The sequence below is a fragment of the Micropterus dolomieu genome, linkage group LG19 (genome assembly GCF_021292245.1).
Source record: "Micropterus dolomieu isolate WLL.071019.BEF.003 ecotype Adirondacks linkage group LG19, ASM2129224v1, whole genome shotgun sequence".
Classification (NCBI taxonomy): domain Eukaryota; kingdom Metazoa; phylum Chordata; class Actinopteri; order Centrarchiformes; family Centrarchidae; genus Micropterus; species Micropterus dolomieu.
Genome location: NC_060168.1, coordinates 3,515,660 through 3,525,842, shown reverse-complemented (window position 1 = coordinate 3,525,842; position 10,183 = coordinate 3,515,660).

Sequence of the window (10,183 nt, the reverse complement as noted above, 5' to 3'; positions counted from 1 at the left end):
AGTTATTAATCTGTAACAAAAGTATCTTTCATCCATAAAGTTTTAACTGAACTCTGTCTCTACATCACAGTAACAACTTTATGTCCACTGACTGCCTGGAGGGTAGCTAGTGTTTGGAAGGGAGAGGAGAGGCAGCAGGCGGACTCTTGTCACTGTGTGCTGCAGCTCAGTGTATTTTTTGTGATGTCAGCATATAGCGGAAGTAAAGGCTGGACTACAAACGAGCTGTTTTCTGGCAGTTCAGAGCAGAGTTTTCTGTGGGAGATGGAAACTCCCTTTGGGCTGGATTTTGGGCTTTTTCCACTTTGCAAACCTACTACATGCACAAAAAAAGATATATAACTCAATAAAGGAGAGGGAAAAGCCAAAAAGCATAATACCATCTCTTTAAAATAGGTGGTCTCACTTTGATATAAATTAAATACATCCAGATTACCAAATGGTCAGTAAAATTTCATTTCAATTAGTTTAGAACTGTATGACCAGAGAAACTCAGAATTTTTGTTTGTCTTGAATATTTGATGGGCACTGTCTCAATAGTAAATACAGTTTTTTGGTATATTGTTCAAATGCAGACATAATATGAGTATCTGTAAGATGGCTTTCATCTTGGCAGGCCCAACTTCATGATCAAAACAGAGAGGATTTTGACAATAGGCATAGTCAGTTTTTCAGAGCTGAATAGCTTTTTTAATTAAAAAAACAAACACACTAAAATAATGCATTGACTGCAGTTTCTTCCTTCAGCAGCCTATACATACAGCTTGTATAAAAGGGTTTAGAATGTTACCTTGAGAGATATGGCCAACCCGGTTTCATTCCCAAGCTGTCACATATGGACTTAGTTAAGACCCCATTGCGTCACTTTTTAATGAAGTGGGTAGTCATTTAGTGTCATTGTTCACAACTACAGGTGCTACAAGTAGGCCTAGTATAAATAACATTACATTACATTTACATTTACTCATTTGACACTTTTATCCAAAGCAACTTACATTTGAGGAACAACATATCAAGCATCAACAAAGCATCAAATACAGCACGAGATCTACTGTACATCTGATAATATATACTAGTAAGAGCAGCAATAAATACTAATAAGAGCTAAGAGCACGTATGGCATCAAAGGGGTAAATACCTAGGGAAAGAAGTAAGAGTTAACAAAAAAGTGCAATCAATACAAGAGAATTGTAAGGGGATAGCAAAAGAAGAGCACAGGGAGTGCATGTTAAAGGTTAGGGGTTGGAGGTGTTATAAGAGTTCTTGGAAGAGATGAGTTTTCAAGAGCTTCTTGAAGTTAGAGAGGGACGCCCCTGCTCTGATGGCGTGCGGTAGCTCTTACACCATAATAGTGACAGCCTGCGACTGAGATTGCTTTGTGTGTAGGGGTGGCAGAGCCAGGCGGCGTTCGTTGGAGAAGCACAAATAACTCCAAAGTTCCCTTTAGGAAGGAGGCTGGGATGGTTCGATGGGTCAACAGTCAAGTTATGTAATGTAACTAACTTAACTTAAGTAACTAACATACTTATTGTAACCTAAACCTGACCAAGTAGTTTTGGTGCCTAAACCTAAACAACCTGCAATCATTTCACAACCTTAACCACATGTTTGGACGTGGTCTTTGATAAGTATCTCAGCAAGTACTCAGCAGAAAGTTTTGAACAATGACAGACTCTTCATCTAACACCATCATCACTCTTTCACTTTCGCTCCAATACTTTAGTTTATGACCATATCTGCAAAACTAATTGCATTCCCATCAACGTCAGAAGGGGACCTTAGTAAATTGCTAAAAATGTTTTCACTGCCTGTATTTGGTCTTTATAGTGCATCAAAATTAAATCTTCTCCTCTAAGTTAGCCAAATACATTGCAATACTTCACTGCACTCAGGCTCATTATGGAGTGGAATGGCGTCATAGTGGACTGAGCTCTTCTTAAAGTTTTAAGGCAAATAAGGAAACATTTACAACACATATTTTTACTTTGTTTAATACGTAACTTAAGGACAGACCAGTAGTGCCTTTAAAACTACATGACGTATGGCACTGACAACTTGCCAAGCAATCACACTGATGTAACAGTGCCATGGAACAGTGCAGAAACAATACAGACATACACACACTATATAACATAAATGCAGAAAAATAGCATCACAGATGTCCTCTCCTCCACTTAACACCTTACTCAGCATGTTCCTCCTTCATTGAGTTTTAAACGAGCAGCTGCATGGATGTAAATGCCACCTCCCAACTGCACCCTCCAATTTCTGCTATTCCAAAGGCATAACTATAACAGCTTGGCTATTTAAGAGTGGCTCGGTACAATCCCATCCCATAATAGAGAAAGGGGTGGGAATGGTGATAGATCTGCCGCAGCATATTTCGGAGACAAGGGAGGGCCCGTTATCTGATTGAGCTTCAGTAAAGAGTTCCAGTTTGCAAAAGGTGAGTTACAGTCACTTCAGAATACATTCATTAATCACGGCTAAAGCCTTTTACTGTGACAATAGAAGAGAAAGAGGGGAGGGAGGTGTGGGTGTCTGTTCCAAAAAAACTTCTATTAGTGTGTATGACTGAGCTGGGACGCTATTGTAATAATGAAAAGGAAGGGATAGATGTGTTTAAGCATTATTGCCCCATAATGCCTGACGCTATCCATGAGTTATTTTTCCCAACCACCCAAATGGCTCCCCGGGTGCTGAGCAGACCCAGATAATGCCAGGGAGGAAGCAGAAAACCAATCATTCTGGCTGGGCCGTGGCGCTCAATTGAGTTTACTGTCAAGCTCCTTCATCAGTTTAATAAAGTCCCTCTCTCCATCTTTCCATCCCAAATCCCTGAGGTCTTTGTACCTACAAGAACACCGGCATCAGTCATTAAGGTAACTAAAGGAACTGTCTCGACTATTACCAGTCCACTACTCATTAGGTCTCATTAAAGGTCTGAAGGAACCCTTTCTGGCAGAAAGCCCCGAGGGCAAACTTCCCCCATGTATGAAATGGTCTGCCAGTGCATGCATTGGTAATAATTGATAAAAGTATTGAAACTGTGTCATAAATTTAAAAAAAAATACAAAAATCTTTTTTTTATGTCAAATTGTGCTAAATAATCAAAGACAACATATTGATCCAAAAGATGTAGATTTAGAAGGTATCCAGAAGTCAGTTTAACCCAATGTGTGTGTTATTTTCTGAATGCAGCAACAGCCTGACCTCAAACAAGTAACTCAGTAATTATGTGTCAGCCTGTTTTTACTTAATTTAATTCTATATTAACTATTGTATTTTTAAACTGAATGAAATGTCCAGTTATTGGTCTTTTTCACAATCTTACCCTCATCATAATCTTCACCGAATCTAATATTTTATTATTTAATTCAGGCCTACATGTGTATTTTACTAAATTTAAAAAAACGTGTATCCTAATGTAATTAATCTGATATTTCTCAATTGTGGGTAAGTCATTAGCTACCAATTATGGGCCCTGACCGGTATCATCACAAAACACTATCATAATTTTGATGTAAGAGGTAAACTAAGATGATTAAGTAAAAGTAAATATAATATAATATAATATATATAATAAAATAAATTAAAATACACAAGAATTGAAATTGATGACAAATCCTGCCCAGCAACATGACCTACCAGCGCAGCAGCACGGGGTCACGCCAGACAGACAATGGAGGGTGCATCGCCTGGTATGCTGTCAGACCCTTTGGTATGTATCCATTACTGGTTTATCTTAATGTAATGGAAATATGTCATGGAATTTGTAAGTTAGGGCATATTTAAGGTATTGCTGACTTTAATGCTAACTAGGTAATGTTAGCTAGCTAAGAGCCAGTGCTAATGCGCCACTAACGATTTTGGCCTTTGGGGCTATTACTTGATTAAAGTTAAAATGCTTTTGCTTCTTCTTGTAATTATGTAGGGTAGTTGCTGACAGTTCACTGGTCGGCCGTTGTTCCATATTTACCACTAAAAGTCTTGAGCTAATTGTTACAGTGGCCAGTCCCACAAACCAATATTCCTAGGTGCTTCAACCTAAAGTTCCTTGAGAGCCACACCCAGGGGGCAGCCATCATATCAGATAGTTTGGTGTCTGCCTTAAATTATACTAAAATCACAACTATATGAAGCTGGAGACTTCTAACCAAACTGTAAAGTCTTAGTCTAGATAAATTTGGCATGTAGCCTATATATCAACCAACTAAATCGTATTTCTAAGAGAATCCATGATAAATATTCAGCGTTCAGTGGTCCGGTGGATAGCACTGTAGCCTCACAGCTGGTCTGAGTGAGGTAAAAACTGGGAGACATTGGAGTCTTGCCTATTAAGCAATGAAGCAGACAGAAATATGCTAATTTTGAGCATCAATAGTATTGTTTTTTGGATAAAACACCTTTATTAAGATCATATGCCTACATAGTTATGTTTGTAACGTGTGTGACTACTCTTTAAATCCATATTGTTGCAGCATATTGCGTTTCTATTTGATAAAAAAACTGAAGCCAGTAACACCGTGGCTATAGATTTGCATGTCTGTATTTATTCCTTGCTTCTTTAGCTATGTATTTCTTCTTTTTTTGAGCGCACATATCACAACGTGGAATCTATTAAAGACCTTGTAACTATTAAAGATGAGAAAGAGACTTATTAAAAATTCTCTGTTAACAGTGCCAAGGATCTCATACACAACACTGATTCCCTGGAATATATTGATGTTGACACCAATGTAGACGGGAAGGACATTGATAGATTCCATGTTTTCATGTCACCCGGAGGGCCCCAGATGGAAACCTATCTTAGGGAGACTAATCAAAATCAGGTACACTCCAGTTTCCAGAGACAAAAACTGTGTTTCAACAGTTATTAACTATTAATCAGAATTCAGATTTATTCACAGAGTAGCAAGTACAAGGAAATCAATTACATTATCATTCATTTATAATCTCATTCAGTTATTGAATCGTGATCATGGTGATTAGGCAACCCACACACACACACACACACACACACACACACACACACACACACACACACTTGCTGTACTTTTAATTTCACTGATCAGTGTTTTAATATAGAGTTTGTTAGGTTATTTGGTAGGTTGATTGCTCAAAATGTGTTTTTGATCTCCTCTGTGTAAGCTGTAAGACATTGGCAAGCTTACGGGGGGAAGACAGACCTCTTTTTACGAAGATGGGAGACCAACATAATTCCCAAACTCAAATCAGTGGCTGCCCTGGAAACAAGAGTGTCCTCTCTGTTGAAGGGTACTGAAGAGAAGACTGAAGGTATTTTTTTTTACATAAACCTCTCAAATTCAGAAATGATCATGAAGCCTTGAGTGTACCACTAGAAAATAATAAAAATAAAAAATCATCAAAGTAAGAAGTCTTGATTATTATTAACAACAGATTATTACAATAATCAAAATTATTTGAAAAAAGGTTACACATTTTTACTTTTGTTCTTCTATTTTACAAATATGTTTGCCTGTCTTATTAAGAACTGTCAGATGCCCCTCTCTGGTAGATGGGTAATGTCACAGTGTTCACAGATGATGGTGAAAAATGAGCTCTATTAAATTCTTTGGAAAGTGATTTTAAGTTATAAGTCCATGGGCGGCCATCTTGGCGGACTGTTTCCAGCATTGTCTGTTAAGGAATTATTTTTCACATAGAAGCCAAATGACGTGACCTCAGTCTCTACATTTCCGGTTTCAACCAACCACCAGTGACGGCATTCAACAATTCTTAATGACATTAAGGGTAGAGACAATAAAAGTAATTCCACACCCATCATTTAATGTGTCACACATCTTGGTGACTGCAGCCTCTTCAGTGGCCCAGATATATGCCTCATCAAATGTGACTTTAACAGATGTGACAAGAAGTGTGGCCTGTACAAAGGCGTTACTTGAGAGAGCTGTAGACATTTTTTGCAACAGTCAACTGCTTCGATGTTGAGTAGTTTGGATGCATCACATGCCAGTGAGGCTGTTAATGAAGGAGTTGAGAGTTTTATTCACATATTTGAAGACGTGGACACAATATTCAAGTACTTCAACTTTATATTTGTTTTACAAGATTGACAAAACAAATGCAGTTTATATATGATAATGAAGTTGAGTTGCGCACCAAAGACTATTATAAGCAGGTATGGTAAGTTGAATTGCAGTGTTTTGTCATTTTAACAATCTAAAGAAGTATTCAAAGCAGAGTTAGAAAACAATACGCTGTTTTGTGATATTGATGTGAGTCCCTAAAACAAAAATGATCTTGACATATGAGCTCAGTGATTCAAATTGATAACTGGTTCAGATTGAATTTAATAAAAAAAAATATTTAGAAGATATAACATTTTGCATACATTAGCCAATATGTATAATCTACAAATTTGATTTAATAATATATTTTTTTGTTTAAATGTGGATGTCTAAAATGTAATTTGTAATAATTTTACACAGTAAGGTTTAATCTGCAGGTTATTTAGTGCTTTAACACACCCTGAAGTTTGCCCTGTCAGAGTTTTTCAGTGTAAAAATAAACTGTGTTTATATGTCAGGAGTTCCTGTCAGGACGAAAGTAAGAAGTGTTTTGTCCCGCTGCTCATGTGGTGACTTTTCTGTGTGTAGCAGCATTTATTAAAACATGTTTATGTTATATTATACCAACAGAATATGCCAATAGCGTGGGTCAGAAAGACAGAGGTCTGATTCAGCCAGATGTTTATGAAAAGGCGTTTCTGGACATCTCTATTAGAAACATTAGTCTCAGGTCAGCTGATAAAGTCTCATGGTTACTTTTCAAACAGAATATTTAAAATAAAAATGTAATTAAATTAAGACAAAAGATGTTTGTAGTTACACATTAACAAGGTCACAGTCATGTTTATTTATTAAATACAAGGGTGGTAACACAAAAAATCTAGCTTGTATTGTGTTACTTTTGTCCCAGCTGACAGTGACTGTGCCACTGTTTAAAATGAAATTATATGGAAGTTGTTGTACGAAATATCACCTGATATTGATAGACCACACCTGTGAGTTAGTGACCACAGCAAAAATATATCTCTGTCTGAAACATTATCTCTTAAAATCAGGTTTTTCTGAAAAACGGTACTTTCGCCCCTGCTCTCCCCTACTATATGACCTGAGCGGTCTGGCTGTCTCATGGCTTTTCAGCAGGTCTAATATACATCGAGCCCTGAGGCTGTTCACTGCTTTATACACAAGCACAATAATTAGATTCAAAGAAGAACAAAACCCCAGCCCTCAAAACACGTGTCAAACTTGACATTTAGAGGTAGAAGCATGGTGCTGAATCAGCCTTCTCCAATAGGCTGGTCTTTGGTGTGAGGTAATGTCACAGTTTGTTGACTGTAACAGATGGTCCAGAACCTAACACCAGTTTCATCATAACTCTGATTCCAGCACTTTTAAACTTAAAGCAATGATGATTGGGCATGCTTGAGTTTTCTTTCAAGCTCATGGAGGATTTTAAGAAGGTAGAAATTAATATATGTCTTGTATTTGCCATTTTGATTAACTGACCCTTTATCATAAAACCATTCGGGCAGTTGTTACAAACTCTTTTAGAATAGAAACTGTTGTAGTGGGTGGTTGACATACAAGTCTACTATATCACGGTTAACATGATTTTCACTACATGGCATGGGCCAATCAGTGAGCTGTACTCTGCACTCTGGTTCCCTGGGAACGATCAGTGTCAATCTTTAAAATACCAAAACATGTTACCCAATTGTGGTCCATGCTGTGAGATAATGCACGGGCTCTATGGAGGAATGAATAAAGAAAAGGCTGTTGTATGTGGACATGAATGTGGTATGATGTACTTTACATGATTAGTATAATGGTCTGCAGGTGATGATGATGCAGAATGCAGGTGCGTACAGGCAATATAGTGTAGTGGCAGATCAGTATAGCAATAAATGAAATCAACAACTATAATTACAGTGTATAAAATCAGGGTACATAAACAATTAGAAACAAAAGACTGCTGTGATACGAGATGAACAGTGATCACTTTTGATATGCCAGTTTTAAAAAGATGTGTTTTCAGTCAGGATTTAAAAATGGAAAGCGAGTCAATGCTACGGATGTCTGGTGGAAGACAGTTCCGGAGACGAGGGGTAGGGCGGATGAAGGCTCTAAACCCCATGGTGGTCAAACGAGCAGGAGGTGCAGTGAGGTGAATAGAAGAAGACTGGGTGGGTGTGTTAATATGAAGGAGGTCTGTGAGATACAGAGGAGTGAGGTTGTGAATGGCCTTGAAGGTCAGGAGCAGAGTCTTGAAATCAATGTGGTATTTAACTGGGAGCCAATGAAGCTGCTGAAGGACAGGAGTGATGTGATTAATGGAAGGGGTTCTGGTGATGATATGGTATGTATCTTATGGCGCTTTTCCATTACCAGTACCAGCTCAACTCGCCTCGACTCTAATCGGCCCTGCTCCTTTTTCCGTTGCAGATAGTACCCAGAGATAGAACGTAGCTTGTTGTCATAGCGACGCCACACACAACTGCCGCGACGTAATGTTCAATGTGACACACACACCAGTGATCCACACAGCTTTCTCTTTTTTAAGTTAAAATGTTAAGTTACGTTAAAACGTTAAGTTAAAAGACAGATAAGCGGTATGAAAAGCTTCCAGCTGTGTTTTCCTCTGCTGTTGTTGCTGCAGCGGTCTGTGTGACGGCGGGAGCAGAGGGCTCTGTGAGCGGGCGGCTGGCCGGCCTCACACGCTCCTCCCGCGGGTCACAGCAGGCTTCCCCCGCAGCCACTTGCGGAGCTCCTCAACTCCGACATTATTCAAGCACATTTTTGTTCCGCCATCACTTCTCCTAAAACTGTCAATATTTGAAATCTATACAGCTGATTTCACCTCAAAACTTATCAGAAGTGGATTTAGTGATGAAATTCCATACGAAAACTGTAAAATATAAAACTTTCTGTTGCTGGTCTCTGTCTGCTGCAGCAATGATGATGCAGTGAATAGTGAATATTCTCTCTGACCAATCAGCAGTCTGTCGTGTTTTCATGTTACATTTTACTATCCCTCAGCTGGCTTGGAACCTCGACAGAGGAGATATGAAAAAAAGTACCTGGAAGCAGGTACAGGTACAACATTTCCGCAATGGAAAACTAAACAAGTCGAGCTGAGCTGGAACTGTGAAGTGGAAAAGGGGCTTTATGCTTTCTCCTCTCTTCTCTTTTGCCTCTTATCCCTCTCACTCATTTTTTTCATCCTAAAATAGGATTGTTTTCACTAGCAGTTAACATTTTTTTTCAAGCACTTAAGTCAAATAAACAGAGAAAAACGATGCTGCTGTGTTTTGTGTCATTTACAGGTGCTGTTTCTGTCCTCTGCTCTCTGTTATCTGTGTTAGTGTTTCACTGAGGGCGGGGCTTAGTGCCTCCTGCACACACACACACACAGTCATATCGAAGAACATCGGCGTGCTAGTAAGAGCTCATCACTTCAAAAAACTCTCAAAAGTGCCAGCACATCAGCAGATGCAAGAAGCAAGCACGTTGAAGACTTTGGGGAAAAAAATCATTTTTTGTCTTTTATTTTTTATTTTCCAACATTGTGAGAGTTCGTCAGACCCACTTATTACCTTGTGTTGGAGCAGCAGATGGAGTTGTCCTGCAGAAGATCAAAGAAAGAAAGGAAGAAAAGGAAGAAACTGTAATTAAGTAATAACCTATTTAATATTTTTCATACAGACATTTCAAAGCACATGCATTGCAACGATGCGTTCATTGTGAATTGTCCCCATAAATAATTGCACACACATTTGAAGATTTCTAAATGCATAATAGTACATGAAAAGAAATGATGGTGATTACATTTTTATGATTTTCTTATTGAATTGTTGACATTTTATTCATCCATCACATGAATACACACTCTGTACTTAAATTGTAAAACACAGAATTGAGACACGGGTGTGACTATCACACTTATATTTCTTGACTATATAATGACCCTCTTTGCTTTAAAAAAAAAAAATAGAAATGATATATTTTTAAATTATTTAAACTGATGAAGCTAAGGAATAAAGACAAGATTTAACACATTAATTATGATTAATTAGTATCCTGTAAAACAGTACTGATGTCTTGCCATTGAGGGTTCTGAACACCTTTGTGCT